This window comes from Lepidochelys kempii, chromosome 13 (genome assembly GCF_965140285.1).
Source record: "Lepidochelys kempii isolate rLepKem1 chromosome 13, rLepKem1.hap1, whole genome shotgun sequence".
In the NCBI taxonomy this organism is placed as follows: domain Eukaryota; kingdom Metazoa; phylum Chordata; order Testudines; family Cheloniidae; genus Lepidochelys; species Lepidochelys kempii.
This window is the reverse complement of record NC_136392.1, coordinates 36991346-37009674: the sequence shown is the minus strand read 5'-3', so window position 1 is coordinate 37009674 and position 18329 is coordinate 36991346. Positions and strand designations below refer to the sequence as shown.

The window sequence follows — 18329 nt, the reverse complement described above, 5'->3', positions numbered from 1 at the left end:
CATTCTCCCAAAGGACTTGGTCACCTCCCCAGAGCTGGGACTCTCTCCTGGAGAACTGGGGCTCTGCAAAGGATCTAGGAGGGCATACAGTGAACAAGCAGTGCCATGAGCTCCCCATGCACCGCTGGGGCAAAACTGCCCAGAGCCTGGGCTGTAAAAACAGGGGCATAGGAGCAGGAAAACGATTTTGCCTCTCTATGCAGCATTGGTGAGACTGATACTGGGCCCGGGGCAGGGGATAGGCTGCCTCTGGGGGGTGGGGAATGGACATGGGGCCTTTCCCCTATGAGGGGGCAGCTCTGATCCAGCCCCATGGCAGGGGACTGGCTGGTTCAGGGGGTGCAGAATGAGGTGTGGGGCCTTTCCCCTCTAGGGCATCTCTGTGCTGCTGTCACTGTTCCAAGCACCAAGTTCTGCCCTTCCCCAGCTCACCTGTTTCCATGGGCTGTGGGTAACACTGATCGGTGTCGGTGCTGAGTGAGAAAACACACCCCGTCCCCCTGTGTGTGAGATAGAGGTGGGTGGCTGTGATCACCCGGATACCAGTGCCCCACCCCAGACATTGTGTACGTAACACCCAAAGTGTCTCTGACCCCCCCACCACCACATTGTCAGAGACAGACAACTCCCCTGCTTCTGCTGCCTCACTGAGTTTTTCAACCCCCAAGGGGGCTCAGCCCCATCCCCACCCAAGGGGTCCTTGGCCTGTCAGGGGAGGTGCTGTCCCCTTACGGGGATTCACACACAAAGAGCCAGGAGCATCACTGATCCAGTCATTCCTGCATCCCACCTCCCCAGGGACCAGACATGGATGCTCCCAGCCAATCCCCCTGCTGGCCCCGAGTCAGGTCAGTGACCCCTCCTGTAGCTAGCAGCAGGGTCCAGATAGCGGGTGGGTCCATCAATGGTAGGGTGGGGAGATGGGTCTAGAATGGATGTATGGAAATCTAGATGGCTCTAGAATGGATGTACGGGGGTGTGCATTGATCTAGAAGGTATCGAGAGGTAGCTATATGGGTATGGATAGATTTAGAACAGCATCAACTGAAATGAATCTAGCTTGAATTTAAATGGAGTTGGTTGGGAATTCATGCATCTGTATTGATCTTGAATGGATACAGAGCAGATCTGGAATGGTTCTACATGGTAACACACAGATCTGCTGATATCTGGATGGACAGGTCCCACCCCTCATTAATCAGACATGCCAATTCCAACAGGGGAATCCAGAGCCAAATAATGGAATGGCTGAGATTGGATCTACCAATAGGCAGATACTAAAGGATGGAAACAAAGTTAATGCCAGCCAACATGGGTTCATGTAGAGCAGACGATGTTCAATGATCACGTTATCATTTCTGAGCTGGAGTCAGAAAAGGTCTGGCTGAGACTAATATACAGACATTGAACACGGAGCCATTGGAACAATGTTCGACTCTATTCGACATTGGTGAGGCCTCATCTGGAGTACTGTGTCCAGTTTTGGGCCCCACACTACAAGAAGGATGTGGATAAATTGGAGAGAGTCCAGCGAAGGGCAACAAAATGATTAGGGGACTGGAACACATGAGTTATGAGGAGAGGCTGAGGGAGCTGGGATTGTTTAGCCTGCAGAAGAGAAGAATGAGGGGGGATTTGATAGCTGCTTTCAACTACCTGAAAGGGGGTTCCAAAGAGGATGGATCTAGACTGTTCTCAATGGTAGCAGATGATAGAACGAGGAGTAATGGTCTCAAGTTGCAGTGGGGGAGGTTTAGATTGGATATTAGGAAAAACTTTTTCACTAAGAGGGTGGTGAAACACTGGAATGCGTTACCTAGGGAGGTGGTAGAATTTCCTTCCTTAGAGGTTTTTAAGGTCAGGCTTGACAAAGCCCTGGCTGGGATGATTTAACTGGGAATTGGTCCTGCTTTGAGCAGGGGGTTGGACTAGATGACCCTCTGGGGTCCCTTCCAACCCTGATATTCTATGATTCTATGATTCTAACAGTCCTGGACCCATGGTGGAGGCAGGAGTAGCTGGGTGGATTCTGGCTATGGGTGCCCAGGGGGTCAGGTTGGAAGGTCACAATGGTCCCTTCTGGCCTTGAAATCTATGGGTCTGGGTATCTCGGTGCAGAGAAGCCCAGGAGTGTTTCTTCACCCGTAGCAGGGAGGGGGCAGGATTAACCACATCCGCAGCCAGGCCGGGCTGGCACCAGATCAGGGAGGAAGCCCCCCCACCCTGATGTGGGCACAGCTGTGGCTGCAGGCTTCTCCTATCAGCATCTCCACCCCTGGACCATCCGGGGTGGGGGTTTCTGGGCAGCAGGGTACACGTCTCTGTGGTTGCCAGTCGCTGCCCTTCCCTCCCTTTCCCTGGTCCATATAACCCCCGGGGCTGAGGCAAAGGCTCCGTGCCCATCCCTGGATGGCTCTGATGATGCAGCTCTTGATCCTGGTCCTGCTCCCCATGGCCTTTCTCCTGCCCCCTGGGGCTGAGGCTGGTAAGTTGGGGTGGGATCAGAGCCCATGGGGAGTGGGGCCCTCACCCAGCAGGGGGAGCTGTGTGGAGCTGTGAGGGTCTCCCCCTGATCCTGCTGGGGCCAAGGGGCTGTAGCAAACCCTGCAGCCTCTCTTGAGTGCAGCTGGGGCTCTCAGAGCAGCCCAAGGGTTGCGTGACCCAGTGCTCACAGGCTCCTTTGCGACACCACTGCCATTCTGTGCCCCACACTGGGAAGCCAGTCGTGGGGCTAAGGCACAGGGCTGGGACCCAAGAAATCTGGGACCAGTTCCCAACTCTGCCCAGCATTTCTGTGGACAGGAGTTTGCATGGATTGCTGATGGGCACCCAAATCCCTTAGGCAGGTCCAGGGACGAGCTCCCTGGGCCTCAGTTTCCCCATCAGTATAATGTGAAGAATGATTCTGTCTGTGTCTGTTTGAACTGGATGCTCTCTGGGGCTGTGTTGTCGGTCAGTGAAAGGCCTGAAACAATGGGGTCCCTGATCTCGGTTAGCTTCTGCGCAGCACCTGGGACAATGGCATCCTGGATCTCAGTCTAGGTGCAACCCTCATGCAAATAACAGCCATTTGTTAAATACATCTACGCACCTGGGATGGGGAGATTGACCCCAGCCTGGGCCAGGGAAACAATGGGGCTCTTTATATGAATCTGTTCCCCCACCCCCTCAGGTGAGATCATCGGAGGCTGGGAAGCCCAGCCCCACTCCAGGCCATACATGGCCTGTCTGGATATACGTCGCGGAGACAAGAGGTCTCACTGTGGAGGGTTCCTGGTGGTGGAGAACTTCGTGCTGACGGCCGCTCACTGCAATGGAGAGTAAGCGCCTCTGTGCTGGGGATGTCGGGGCCGGTCGGGGTTAGAGGGTGATCGGGGAGCTGGGAGCTCTGGCACCGTCGTAGGTTGCAGGGAAGGAGCAGTTAGTGTGACAGGCTGGGAGAGCAGAGCCCAGGGGTCTGAGCTGCTCAGAGGGCGTCAGCCTGTCTCTAGGGGCCTCTGCAAACCATGGTCCAGCTCCAACACTGGGTAAGTCAATGGAGCCACAGCCATTGGCACTAGCTGGGGTCTGGCCCCATTGACACCAATGGAGCTATGTCCTGTTGACACCAGCTGGGCGCTGGCCCACTGTCCTGATCGGGGCAGGGAGGGTCTCACAACCCAAGGACAGCTCTGCAGGGCTCCGGGGTGGGGGCAACTGGGCATAGACCCCTGTCTGGATCTAGCTGGGCAGGGTCCCCTGGCTGGAGGGGAGCTGAGACCCAGGGGTCAAGGGGAATGAAGGCATCTGAGATCACTGTCTGAGTGTCCCATGCTGCCCTGTCCCCACAAGATCAGTACTTATGTCAGACCAACATGTGCCCAGCCCTCACCTCAGTACACTCCTGCCCCAAGTGCCCATGTCTTGCTCTTGGCTTTTACAGCAAGATCAGTGTGTGCCTGGGAGCCCATGACATTAACCAAGGGGAACCGAGCCAACAGAAACTCTCCGTGCGCCGCCGGATCCCCCATCCGCAATACAACAGAGAGACCCGTAATAATGACCTCATGCTGCTGCCGGTGTACTATTATGTGTAGTATTATGTCCCACCTACTGGCACCGTATTGTACCCACCCCATCCCCCCGCCCCGGTGACCTCACACTGCTGCCGGTACCGCCCCATCCCATCCCCCCGCCCCGGTGACCTCACACTGCTGCCGGTACCGCCCCATCCCATCCCCCCGCCCCGGTGACCTCACACTGCTGCCGGTACCGCCCCATCCCATCACCCGCCCCGGTGACCTCACACTGCTGCCGGTACCGCCCCATCCCATCCCCCCGCCCCGGTGACCTCACACTGCTGCCGGTACCGCCCCCATCCCATCCCCCTGCCCCGGTGACCTCACACTGCTGCCGGTACCGCCCCATCCCATCCCCCCGCCCCGGTGACCTCACACTGCTGCCGGTACCCGCCCCACCCCATCCCCCCGCCCCGGTGACCTCACACTGCTGCCGGTACCGCCCCATCCCATCCCCCCGCCCCGGTGACCTCACACTGCTGCCGGTACCGCCCCATCCCATCCCCCCGCCCCGGTGACCTCACACTGCTGCCGGTACCGCCCCATCCCATCCCCCCGCCCCGGTGACCTCACACTGCTGCCGGTACCGCCCCATCCCATCCCCCCGCCCCGGTGACCTCACACTGCTGCCGGTACCGCCCCATCCCATCCCCCTGCCCCCAGTGACCTCACACAGCTGCAGGTACCTCCCCCATCCCATCCCCCTGCCCCGGTGACCTCACACTGCTGCCGGTACCGCCCCATCCCATTGCCCGCCCCGGTGACCTCACACTGCTGCCGGTACCGCCCCCATCCCATCACCCGCCCCGGTGACCTCACACTGCTGCCGGTACCGCCCCATCCCATCCCCCCACCCCGGTGACCTCACACTGCTGCCGGTACCGCCCCATCCCATCCCCCCACCCCGGTGACCTCACACTGCTGCCGGTACCGCCCCATCCCATCCCCCCACCCCGGTGACCTCACACTGCTGCCGATACTGGCCCCATCCCATCCCCCCGCCCCGGTGACCTCACACTGCTGCCGGTACCGCCCCCATCCCATCCCCCCGCCCCGGTGACCTCACACTGCTGCCGGTACCGCCCCATCCCATCCCCCCGCCCCGGTGACCTCACACTGCTGCCGGTACCGCCCCATCCCATCCCCCCGCCCCGGTGACCTCACACTGCTGCCGGTACCGCCCCATCCCATCCCCCTGCCCCCAGTGACCTCACACAGCTGCAGGTACCTCCCCCATCCCATCCCCCTGCCCCGGTGACCTCACACTGCTGCCGGTACCGCCCCATCCCATCCCCCCGCCCCGGTGACCTCACACTGCTGCCGGTACCGCCCCCATCCCATCACCCGCCCCGGTGACCTCACACTGCTGCCGGTACCGCCCCATCCCATCCCCCCACCCCGGTGACCTCACACTGCTGCCGGTACCGCCCCATCCCATCCCCCCACCCCGGTGACCTCACACTGCTGCCGGTACCGCCCCATCCCATCCCCCCACCCCGGTGACCTCACACTGCTGCCGATACTGGCCCCATCCCATCCCCCCGCCCCGGTGACCTCACACTGCTGCCGGTACCGCCCCATCCCATCCCCCCGCCCCGGTGACCTCACACTGCTGCCGGTACCGCCCCATCCCATCCCCCCGCCCCGGTGACCTCACACTGCTGCCGGTACCGCCCCATCCCATCCCCCCGCCCCGGTGACCTCACACTGCTGCCGGTACCGCCCCATCCCATCCCCCCGCCCCGGTGACCTCACACTGCTGCCGATACCGTCCCCATCCCATCCCCCCGCCCCGGTGACCTCACACTGCTGCCGGTACCGCCCCATCCCATCCCCCCGCCCCGGTGACCTCACACTGCTGCCGGTACCGCCCCATCCCATCCCCCCGCCCCGGTGACCTCACACTGCTGCAGGTACCGCCCCATCCCATCCCCCCGCCCCGGTGACCTCACACTGCTGCCGGTACCCGCCCCATCCCATCCCCCCACCCCGGTGACCTCACACTGCTGCCGATACTGGCCCCATCCCATCCCCCCGCCCCGGTGACCTCACACTGCTGCCGGTACCGCCCCATCCCATCCCCCCGCCCCGGTGACCTCACACTGCTGCCGGTACCGCCCCATCCCATCCCCCCGCCCCGGTGACCTCACACTGCTGCCGGTACCGCCCCATCCCATCCCCCCGCCCCGGTGACCTCACACTGCTGCCGGTACCGCCCCATCCCATCCCCCCGCCCCGGTGACCTCACACTGCTGCCGATACCGTCCCCATCCCATCCCCCCGCCCCGGTGACCTCACACTGCTGCCGATACTGGCCCCATCCCATCCCCCCGCCCCGGTGACCTCACACTGCTGCAGGTACCGCCCCATCCCATCCCCCCGCCCCGGTGACCTCACACTGCTGCCGGTACCGTCCCCATCCCATCCCCCCGCCCCCGGTGACCTCACACTGCTGCCGGTACCGCCCCATCCCATCCCCCCGCCCACGGTGACCTCACACTGCTGCAGGTACCGCCCCATCCCATCCCCCCACCCCGGTGACCTCACACTGCTGCCGGTACCGCCCCATCCCATCCCCCCGCCCCGGTGACCTCACACTGCTGCAGGTACCGCCCCATCCCATCCCCCCACCCCTGGTGACCTCACACTGCTGCAGGTACCGCCCCATCCCATCCCCCCACCCCTGGTGACCTCACACTGTTGCAGGTACCGTCCCCATCCCATCCCCCCGCCCCCGGTGACCTCACACTGCTGCAGGTACCGTCCCCATCCCATCCCCCTGCCCCGGTGACCTCACACTGCTGCAGGTACCGCCCCCATCCCATCACCCCGCCTCAGTGACCTCACACTGTTGCAGGTACCGCCCCATCCCATCCCCCGCCCCTGGTGACCTCACACTGCTGCCGGTACCGCCCCATCCCATCCCCCCGCCCCGGTGACCTCACACTGCTGCCGGTACCGCCCCATCCCATCCCCCCGCCCCGGTGACCTCACACTGCTGCCAGTACCGCCCCATCCCATCCCCCCGCCCCGGTGACCTCACACTGCTGCCGGTACCGCCCCATCCCATCCCCCCGCCCCGGTGACCTCACACTGCTGCCAGTACCGCCCCATCCCATCCCCCCGCCCCGGTGACCTCACACTGCTGCCGGTACCGCCCCATCCCATCCCCCCGCCCCGGTGACCTCACACTGCTGCCGGTACCGTCCCCATCCCATCCCCCCGCCCCCGGTGACCTCACACTGCTGCAAGTTCCACTCCCATCCCATCCCCCTGTCCCCCTGTCTCCTGAGGAGGAGACCATCCAAACTCTACAGCCCCCTCTCCCCATACAAGGTTGACTGACGTTCCAAAAACTCTCCACCCTCCTCACCACTAATATCGAGATTAATCAGACCCCATCTCAGCCTGCATTTTAGGCTAATCCAGCCCAGCTTTTTCACACTTCTCTTCTAAGGGTATGTCTACACTACGAAATTAGGTCGAATTTATAGAAGTCGGTTTTTTAGAAATCGCTTTTATATATTCGAGTGTGTGTGTCCCCACAGAAAATGCTCTAAGTGCATTAAGTGCATTAACTCGGCGGAGCGCTTCCACAGTACCGAGGCAAGCGTCGACTTCCGGAGCGTTGCACTGTGGGTAGCTATCCCACAGTTCCCGCAGTCTCCGCTGCCCATTGGAATTCTGGGTTGATATCCCAATGCCTGATGGGGCTAAAACATTGTCGTGGGTGGTTCTGGGTACATATCGTCAGGCCCCCGTTCCCTCCCTCCCCCCGTGAAAGCAAGAGCAGACAATCATTTCGCGCCTTTTTTCCTGAGTTACCTGTGCAGACGCCATACCACGGCAAGCATGGAGCCCGCTCAGGTAACCGTCACCCTATGTCTCCTGGGTGCTGGCAGACGCGGTACGGCATTGCTACACAGGAGCAGCAACCCCTTGCCTTGTGGCAGCAGACGGTACAGTACGACTGGTAGCCGTCATCGTCATGTCTGAGGTGCTCCTGGTCGCCTCTGTGAGGTCGATCAGGAGCGCCTGGGCAGACATGGGCGCAGGGACTAAATTTGGAGTGACTTGAGCAGGTCATTCTCTTTAGTCCTGCAGTCAGTCCTATTGAACCGTCTTATGGTGAGCGGGCAGGCGATACGGACTGCTAGCAGTCGTACTGTACCATCTTCTGCCGAGCAGCCATGAGATGTGGATGGCATGCAGTCCTTCTGCACCGTCTGCTGCCAGCCAAAGATGTAAAAGATAGATGGAGTGGATCAAAACAAGAAATAGACCAGATTTGCTTCCCCCCCTCCCCTGTCTAGGGGACTCATTCTTCTAGATCACACTGCAGTCACTTACAGAGAAGGTGCAGCGAGGTAAATCTAGCCATGTATCAATCAGAGGCCAGGCTAACCTTCTTGTTCCAATAACGACAATAACTTAGGTGCACCATTTCTTATTGGAACCCTCCGTGAAGTCCTGCCTGAAATACTCCTTGATGTAAAGCCACCCCCTTTGTTGATTTTAGCTCCCTGAAGCCAACCCTGTAAGCGCCCCTCCCAGCATCAGAGCAATGGCAAACAATCGGGCATCTGAGAGTGCTGTCCAGAGCACTCACAATGGAGCACTCTGATGGGGCTAAAACATTGTCGCGGGTGGTTCTGGGTACGTGTCGTCAGGCCCCCGTTCCCTCCCTCCCTCCGTGAAAGCAAGGGCAGACAATCATTTCGCGCCTTTTTTCATGAGTTACCTGTGCAGACACCATACCACGGCAAGCATGGAGCCAGCTCAGGTAACCGTCACCCTATGTCTCCTGGGTGCTGGCAGACGCGGTACGGCTTTGCAGCACAGTAGCAGCAACCCATTGCCTTCTGGCAGCAGACGGTGCAATACGATTGGTAGTCGTCCTCGTCGTGTCCGAGGTGCTCCTGGCCACGTCGGCTGGGAGCGCCTGGGCAGACATGGGTGCAGGGACTAAATTTAGAGTGACTTGACCAGGTCATTCTCTTTAGTCCTGCAGTCCTATTGAACCGTCTTATGGTGAGCGGGCAGGCGATACGGACTGCTAGCAGTCGTACTGTACCATCTTCTGCCAGGCAGGCAAGAGATGAAGATGGCTAGCAGTCGTACTGTACCATCTTCTGCCAAGCAGCCATGAGATGTGGATGGCATGCAGTCCTTCTGCACCGTCTGCTGCCAGCCAAAGATGTAAAAGATAGATGGAGTGGGTCAGAACAAGAAATAGACCAGATTTGTTTTGTACTCATTTTCCTCCTCCCCTGTCTAGATCACACTGCAGTCACTCACAGAGAAGGTGCAGCGAGGTAAATCTAGCCATGTATCAATCAGAGGCCAGGCTAACCTCCTTGTTCCAATAACAACGATAACTTAGGTGCACCATTTCTTATTGGAACCCTCCGTGCAGTCCTGCCTGAAATACTCCTTGATGTACAGGCACACCCTTTGTTGATTTTAGCTCCCTGAAGCCAACCCTGTAAGCCGTGTCGTCAGTCGCCCCTCCCTCCGTCAGAGCAACGGCAGACAATCGTTCCGCGCCTTTTTTCTGTGCGGACGCCATACCAAGGCAAGCATGGAGGCCGCTGAGCTCATTTTGGCAATTAGGAGCACATCAACCACCACACGCATTATCCAGCAGTATATGCAGCACCAGAACATGGCAACGCGATACCGGGCGAGGAGGCGACGTCAGCGCGGTCCCGTGAGTGATCAGGACATGGACACAGATTTCTCTGAAAGCATGGGCCCTGACAATGCATGCATCATGGTGCTAATGGGGCAGGTTCATGCTGTGGAACGCCGATTCTGGGCTCGGGAAACAAGCACAGACTGGTGGGACCGCATAGTGTTGCAGGTCTGGGACGATTCCCAGTGGCTGCGAAACTTTCGCATGCGTAAGGGCACTTTCATGGAACTTTGTGACTTGCTTTCCCCTGCCCTGAAGCGCATGAATACCAGGATGAGAGCAGCCCTCACAGTTGAGAAGCGAGTGGCGATAGCCCTGTGGAAGCTTGCAGTGCCAGACAGCTACCGGTCAGTTGGGAATCAATTTGGAGTGGGCAAATCTACTGTGGGGGCTGCTGTGATGCAAGTAGCTCACGCAATCAAAGATCTGCTGATATCAAGGGTAGTGACCCTGGGAAATGTGCAGGTCATAGTGGATGGCTTTGCTGCAATGGGATTCCCTAACTGTGGTGGGGCTATAGACGGAACCCATATCCCTATCTTGGCACCGGAGCACCAAGCCGCCGAGTACATAAACCGCAAGGGGTACTTTTCGATAGTGCTGCAAGCTCTGGTGGATCACAAGGGACGTTTCACCAACATCAACGTGGGATGGCCGGGAAAGGTGCATGATGCTCGCATCTTCAGGAACTCTGGTCTGTTTCAAAAGCTGCAGGAAGGGACTTTATTCCCAGACCAGAAAATAACTGTTGGGGATGTTGAAATGCCTATATGTATCCTTGGGGACCCAGCCTACCCCTTAATGCCATGGCTCATGAAGCCGTACACAGGCAGCCTGGACAGTAGTCAGGAGCTGTTCAACTACAGGCTGAGCAAGTGCAGAATGGTGGTAGAATGTGCATTTGGACGTTTAAAGGCGCGCTGGCGCAGTTTACTGACTCGCTTAGACCTCAGCGAAACCAATATTCCCACTGTTATTGCTGCTTGCTGTGTGCTCCACAATATCTGTGAGAGTAAGGGGGAGACGTTTATGGCGGGGTGGGAGGCTGAGGCAAATCGCCTAGCTGCTGGTTACGCGCAGCCAGACACCAGGGCGGTTAGAAGAGCACAGGAGGGTGTGGTACGCATCAGAGAAGCTTTGAAAACCAGTTTCATGACTGGCCAGGCTACGGTGTGAAAGTTCTGTTTGTTTCTCCTTGATGAAACCCCCCGCCCCTTGGTTCACTCTACTTCCCTGTAAGCTAACCACCCTCCCCTCCTCCCTTTAATCACCGCTTGCAGAGGCAATAAAGTCATTGCTGCTTCACAGTCATGCATTCGTTATTCATTCATCACACAAATAGGGAGATGACTACCAAGGTATCCCAGGAGGGGTGGTGGAGGAGGGAAGGAAAATGCCACACAGCACTTTAAGCACAGCACTTTAAAAGTTTACAACTTTAAAATTTATTGAATGACAGCCTTCTTTTTTTTGGGCAATCCTCTGTGGTGGAGTGGCTGGTTGGCCGGAGGCCCCCCCATCGCGTTCTTGGGCGTCTGGGTGTGGAGGCTATGGAACTTGGGGAGGAGGGCGGTTGGTTACAGAGGGGCAGCAGTGGCAGTCTGTGCTCCAGCTGCCTTTGCTGCAGCTCAACCATACACTGGAGCATTCTGGTTTGGTCCTGCAGCAGCCTCAGCATTGAATCCTGCCTCCTCTCATCACGCTGCCGCCACATTTGAGCTTCAGCCCTGTCTTCAGCCCGCCACTTACTCTCTTCAGCCCGCCACTTACTCTCTTCAGCCCTCCACCTCTCCTCCCGGTCATTTTGTGCTTTCCTGCACTCTGACATTATTTGCCTCCACGCATTCGTCTGTGTTCTGTCAGTGTGGGAGGACAGCATGAGCTCGGAGAACATTTCATCGCGAGTGCGTTTTTTTTTCTTTCTAAGCTTCACTAGCCTCTGGGAAGGAGAAGATCCTGTGATCATTGAAACACATGCAGCTGGTGGAGAAAAAAAAAGGGACAGCGGTATTTAAAAAGACACATTTTATAAAACAGTCGCTACACTCTTTCAGGGTAAACCTTGCTGTTAACATTACATACATAGCACGTGTGCTTTCGTTACAAGGTCGCATTTTGCCTCCTCCCACCGCGTGACTACCCCCTCAACCTTCCCCCCTCCCTGTGGCTAACAGCGGGGAACATTTCTGTTCAGCCACAGGCAAACAGCCCAGCAGGAACGGGCACCTCTGAGTGTCCCTGAAGAAAAGCACTCTATTTCAACCAGGTGACCATGAATTATATCTCACTCTCCTGAGGATAACACAGAGAGATAAAGAACGGATTTTGGTTGAATGCCAGCAAACATACACTGCAATGCTTTGTTCTACAGTGATTCCCGAGTACGTGTTACTGGCCTGGAGTGGTAAAGTGTCCTACCATGAAGGACGAAATAAGGCTGCCCTCCCCAGAAACCTTTTGCAAAGGCTTTAGGACTACATCTAGGAGAACCGCAAATGCCAGGGCAAAGTAATCCTTTCACATGCTTGCTTTTAAACCATGTATAGCATTTTAAAAGGTACACTCACCAGAGGTCCCTTCTCCACCTGCTGGGTCCAGGAGGCAGCCTTGGGTGGGTTCGGGGGGTACTGGCTCCAGGTCTAGGGTGAGAAACAGTTCCTGGCTGTCGGGAAAACCGGTTTCTCCGCTTGCTTGCTGTGAGCTATCTACAACCTCCTCCTCATCATCATCTTCTTCGTCCCCAAAACCTGCTTCCGTATTGCCTCCATCTCCATTGAAGGAGTCAAACAACACGGCTGGGGTAGTGGTGGCTGAACCCCCTAAAATGGCATGCAGCTCATCATAGAAGCGGCATGTTTGGGGCTCTGACCCAGAGCGGCTGTTTGCCTCTCTGGTTTTCTGGTAGGCTTGCCTCAGCTCCTTCAGTTTCACGCGGCACTGCTTCGGGTCCCTGTTATGGCCTCTGTCCTTCATGCCCTGGGAGATTTTCACAAAGGTTTTGGCATTTCGAAAACTGGAACGGAGTTCTGATAGCACGGATTCCTCTCCCCAAACAGCGATCAGATCCCGTACCTCCCGTTCGGTCCATGCTGGAGCTCTTTTGCGATTCTGGGACTCCATCATGGTCACCTGTGCTGATGAGCTCTGCATGGTCACCTGCAGCTTGCCACGCTGGCCAAACAGGAAATGAGATTCAAAAGTTTGCGGTTCTTTTCCTGTCTACCTGGCCAGTGCATCTGAGTTGAGAGTGCTGTCCAGAGCGGTCAGAATGGAGCACTCTGGGATAGCTCCCGGAGGCCAATACCATCGAATTGTGTCCACAGTACCCCAAATTCGAGCCGGGAACGTCGATTTAAGCGCTAATCCACTTGTCAGGGGTGGAGTAAGGAAATCGATTTTAAGAGCCCTTTAAGTCGAAATAAAGGGCTTCACTGTGTGGACGGGTGCAGGTTTAAATCGATTTAACGCTGCTAAATTCGACCTAAAATCCTAGTGTAGACCAGGACTCAGACTGGCTCTTCTGTCGGGGCAGGTCGGACGTTAGCGAGTGATGGGGGAGCTGGGAGATCTAGCGCCATCGTAGGTTACAGGGAAAGAGCAACTAGTACCACATGCTGGGAGAGCAGAGCCTAGGGGTCTCTGCAAACCATGGTCCAGATCCAGCGCTGGGAAAATCTATGGAGTTAGGCCATTGACAGCAACTGGGGGTCTGGCCCATTGGCCAGATCAGGGCAGGGAGGGGCTCAGAATCTCAGGACAGCTCGGCAAGGATCTGGGCTTGGGGGAGCTAGGAATAGACTCCTGTCTGGATCTAACTGGGGAGAGATTACTGGGGTGCAGGAGAGCTGAGACCCAGGGGCTGGGAGGACAATGGGGAGTGAAGCAGCTCAGGAGAACAGCACAAGGGGCTGGTGCAGACACAGGCTGGGACCCTGAAGCCACTGGGCAGGTGTTTTCTGCTGTAGCCAGCACTGCCTAGAGGGGAAAGGCAGCTCATGCCTTTTCCTGCCCTCCTCAGCCAGCCAGTCCCCAGCCCTGGTGCCAGATCAGAGTTGGCAAGGTTTACAGTGCTATATACAGTGCAGGTCAGAAGCTGAATCCGAGATCTCTGCATGAGAACCCCAGACTGCCCTGTCCCCTCCATGTCACTGTACATGAGTCAGACCCACATGTGCCCATCCCCCACCACACGTATGCTCCTGCCCCTAATGCCCCAGGTATTGCTCTTGGCTTTTACAGCGAGATCACTGTCAAGCTGGGAGCCCATAACATTAGCAAACAGGAACAGAGCCAACAAGAGATCCCATGCGTCGCCAGATTCCCCACCCGCAATACAACAGTGAGAACATTAACAATGACATCATGCTGCTGCAGGTAGCACCCCCATTCCATCACCTCACAGCCGGGACCCTCACACAGGTGCAGATACCAACCCATCCCATTATCTCACCTCCAGTGCCCTCACACTGGTGCAGGTACCACCCCTCTCTCACATCACCCCGCCCTGAGTGACCTTCCACTGCTGCAAGTACCATCCCCATTCCATCACCCCACCCCCAGCGACCTCACACTCAAGCATTGGACACATCTCCATTTTCCTCTGTTAGGACGTGTTGGCCCCTCCCATCTCCAAGCCCAGTGCTGATCTGGTTCCCTGTTTTCCTTCACATCCATGGCAGCTGGGTGCGGCTCATCGCTCTGCCAAAGACCAAGTCCAGGGTGAGACCAGGATCCATGTGAAGCGTGGCTGGATGCGGTCAGACTGGCTGGAACTAAAGAACTGATACTCTCCGTGAGGTGGACCTGGAGGTCATGAAGGACGACATGTGTCAGTTGAACCATAGGTACAATCTCTCATCAATGTTGTGTGTGGTGAAGCCCAGCCTGGGGAAATTACCTTATCGGGTAAGTATCCTGCTGACCTAGAGGCTCCTTGGTTCCAGGAGGCAGCTGCTGGGAGGGAAGTGGGAGGTGGTTTCCAGGGCTAAATATCTAATTGCACAGTGATCCTCTACCAACCTAGCCCAGCTCAGGAGACGGGGTGTTGATGGAGACAGCAGATTGGCCCAAAGAGTGAGGCGATCATGAGACCAGCACATCACAGCTCCCACTAGCTTGGCCAAGATACATTATTATACATGGCTATTGACGTTCCTTCATCTCAAAACCCTGGCCAACACAACACAACACAACTCTACCCCAAACTCAACCCTACCAACACAACCCTACCCCAAATGCAAACCCCACCCTACACAAACCTACCAACTCTACACTAAACTCACCCCCAACAACCCTATGCAACTCTATCAAACTTAACCCCTGTCCTGTAAAACTCTCCCCAACCCCAACTCTCCCTAAACTTTACCAACTCTCCCAAATCTCTACTAAATTAACTCCTGTCCTATCCAGCTCTACCCAACATACCCCCTGTCCTACTAAACTCTATCCAAACTCATCCGTACCAACATCCACTCAATTGAAATGCTATCCAACTGAAACACAACTCTACCAAACTCTGTCTAACCCTACCAAGTGCTTCACAAACAAAAAAAGGAAACACTTCCAAACAGAAAACATTTTAGTGAAGTTGCCAAAGTTGAAAAAAGTCTATTATTTACAGAAAACATATTTCTTTCCAAATATTTGAACTGTCTCTACTCTCATGCAATCACATCTGTAGATAAAAAGACATGCTAGAGAAATGCAAACATAATTAGGGTTTTTCCTAATCCCAGGTGATTCTAGTGGCTATTTGGTATGTGAGGGAGTGGCCCAGGGAATCGCTTCATATGTTGATGGGAATTTCTACCACCCAAGCGTGTTCACAAGACTCTCCACCTTCATCCCCTGTATCCAGAACATTCTGCAGAAACAGCACTAAAGTAGACATCCATTTTCCTGGCTCTTTGCCTGGCTAGACCAGCCATGGGCTAACTAGGCTTTGAGTGTGAAATGCAGATTATCTTCATTACTCTTAGAAAAATGCTATGAATTGATTGGTATCAAAATGGATTGGGGGTGGGGGAAGCAGTCCATAGATGTTGAGATAAAACCCTTTGTGTCTCTCAGAGTTTTTTGACTCTCCTGTGGGATTCTAGAGCAGGGATCAGATTCTCTCTATTAAACCCTTTTGGATGGTGCAAAAAAAAAAAGAAAAACAACTATAGAAAGGCTGGTATTGGAGCCAGCACCCCCTAGAGGGAAAAGTCCCTATGTCCCATTTCCCTCTCCCCCATTAGCCATCAAATCCCCACTTCCTGAGGTCCGAATAGAGCTGCTACCCTCTACAGGGGATAGGTCCCGTATCTGAACTTTTCAGTTCCTACTTCTCCTGGTGTGGACCATCATTCTGCCCTGTGCATGAACCCTTCACTCTGTTCACACTGGTTCCTTGACACAGCTGAGTAAGCCCTCATTAACCTCTTCCTTCCAGCCGGCACATGCCACTTGTGATGCAATGCTTGATGCAGCAGCCTCTGTGTGTGTGTGTCTGGATTCCTGTCTGCGTCTGACTGTAACTGCTCTGCCTGGCGTTTGCCCCACATCTGCACCTCATGGCCCCTGAATACTGGACAGAGGGTTTGTTGCCACTCTGTTCCCTGTCTCCAAGAGATACCGACCCAGCAGGAATTCACCTGTTGTGGCAACAGTGCCCACTACTGTCCCAATGGGTGTACAGCTCAGCGATTGTTGAACTTGATATCTTTTTTGGATTTACACAGCTTTGTTGTAGCCATGTGGATCCGAGGATATGTCAAAGACAAGGTGGGTAAGGTGATATCCTATTGCATTAATTTATCTGAGTGAGAGAGACAAGCTTTGGAGCTTACACAGAACTCATCTTCAGGTCTGGAAAAGGTCCTCTGTGTTTCACAGCTCAATGCAAGGTGGAAACAGATTGTTTAGCATAAGAAGTTAACACATATTTCAAGGGATCATAAAAGGTGAAGTAGCCTGTTAACATCTCTCCAGTCATAGGGGGAGAAAGAGGGTGGAAAAGGTGTGGGGAAAGGGGTTCAGTGGGTTACAGATTCTTGTAATAAGCCAAGAATCAGGTGTCTCTATTCACTTTATTTTTTTTTTATTTTTTTAAGTGTCTAGTTCTTTTGCAAGTGTTGTGCAGATTTCCTTTGAGGATGAGGACTGAGAGGTCAGACATGGAGTGATCATTTTGTGAAAAGTGTTTGTCCCTGGATGGTAACATGTTTTTGTCTTCCATCATTTTTCTGTGTGAGTTCATTTGAAGGTTGTTGTCTCATTTCACCCACTTTGTTCTTATTGGGGCATTTAGTGAACTGGATGAGGAAAACCACATGTTGTGATGGGCATGTGTAGGATCTTGAAAGGTGCATTGTAGGATGGGGTGTTGATCATTGTAGCAGTGGAGATATTTCTGCATGTTTTGCATCTTTTGTTCTGGCAGGGTCTGATGCTACTTTGAGTTGGTGGGTCCTGGTCCTGATCTTCGTGGAGCTTGCTTCTGATGAATTTGGAGAGAAATATGTACTAAGTACTTATGCTAAACAACCTGTTCCACTTCTACTTAGCTGTGACACCCCGATATCCTTTCCCAGACCTGAAAAAGAGCTTTGTGTAGGCTCAAAAGTGTGTTTTTCTCACCAATAAAAGTTGGTCCAATAAAAGATATCCCCTCACAGACCTTGTCTCCTTTTGATCAGATTACAACTTTGGTGATAAAGTTATATACTTATAATTCTGGAAGGCATTTGACTTGGTACTGCACATGCTGATTAAAAATGAGAATGATATAAGATTACCATGGCATACAAGAAATGGATTAAAAGATAGCTAAATTAGAGGTCTCAAAATGTAATTGTAAATGGGGAATCATCATCAAATGGGTGTGTTTCTTGTGGGGTCAGGTATCGGTTCTTGTCCTATGCCACTTACCATTTTTATCAATGCCCTGGAAGAAAACATGAAATCATCACTGATAACGTTTGTAGATGACTCAAAAATTGGGGGAGTGTTCAATAATGAAGATGACAGGGCACCGATACAGAGTGATCTAGATTGTTTGGTAAACTGAGTGCAAGCAAACATTATGCATTTTGACATCCAAGAAAAAAAATGTCAGCCATATTTACAGGATGGGGGATGCCATCCTGGGAAGCAGAGACTCTGCAAAATATTTGGGGGTCATGGTGGATAAGCAGCTGAACATGATCTCCCAGTGTGATGCTGTGGCCAAAATCGCTAATGCAATCCTGGGGTTCATAAACAGTGGAATGTCGAGTAGGAGTATAGAGGTTATTTTACCTCTGGATTTGACACTGGTGCAAGTTCTGCTGGAATCCTGTGTCCAAATCTGGGGCCCACAATTAAAGAAGTATTTTGATATATTGGGGAGGGGTCAGAGAAGAGCCATGAGAATGATCAAATGATTAGAAAACATACCTGACAATGATAGGCTCAAAGAGCTCAATCTGTTTAGTTTAACAAAGAGAAAGCTATTGGGTGACATGATCACAGTCTATAAGTATCTACACAGAGAACAAAGATTTAATAAAGAGTCATGGTCAATTCTTAATAACTGACCATTTTAAAATTAAGAC

The 18329-nt window shown here is 54.6% G+C and overlaps 1 pseudogene; it reads left to right on the top strand.

Annotated features, from left to right (window-relative positions):
* Positions 1-2421: 2421 nt before the first annotated feature.
* Positions 2422-14537, top strand: LOC140896768 (cathepsin G-like; annotated as a pseudogene).
* The last annotated feature ends 3792 nt before the right edge of the window (positions 14538-18329 follow it).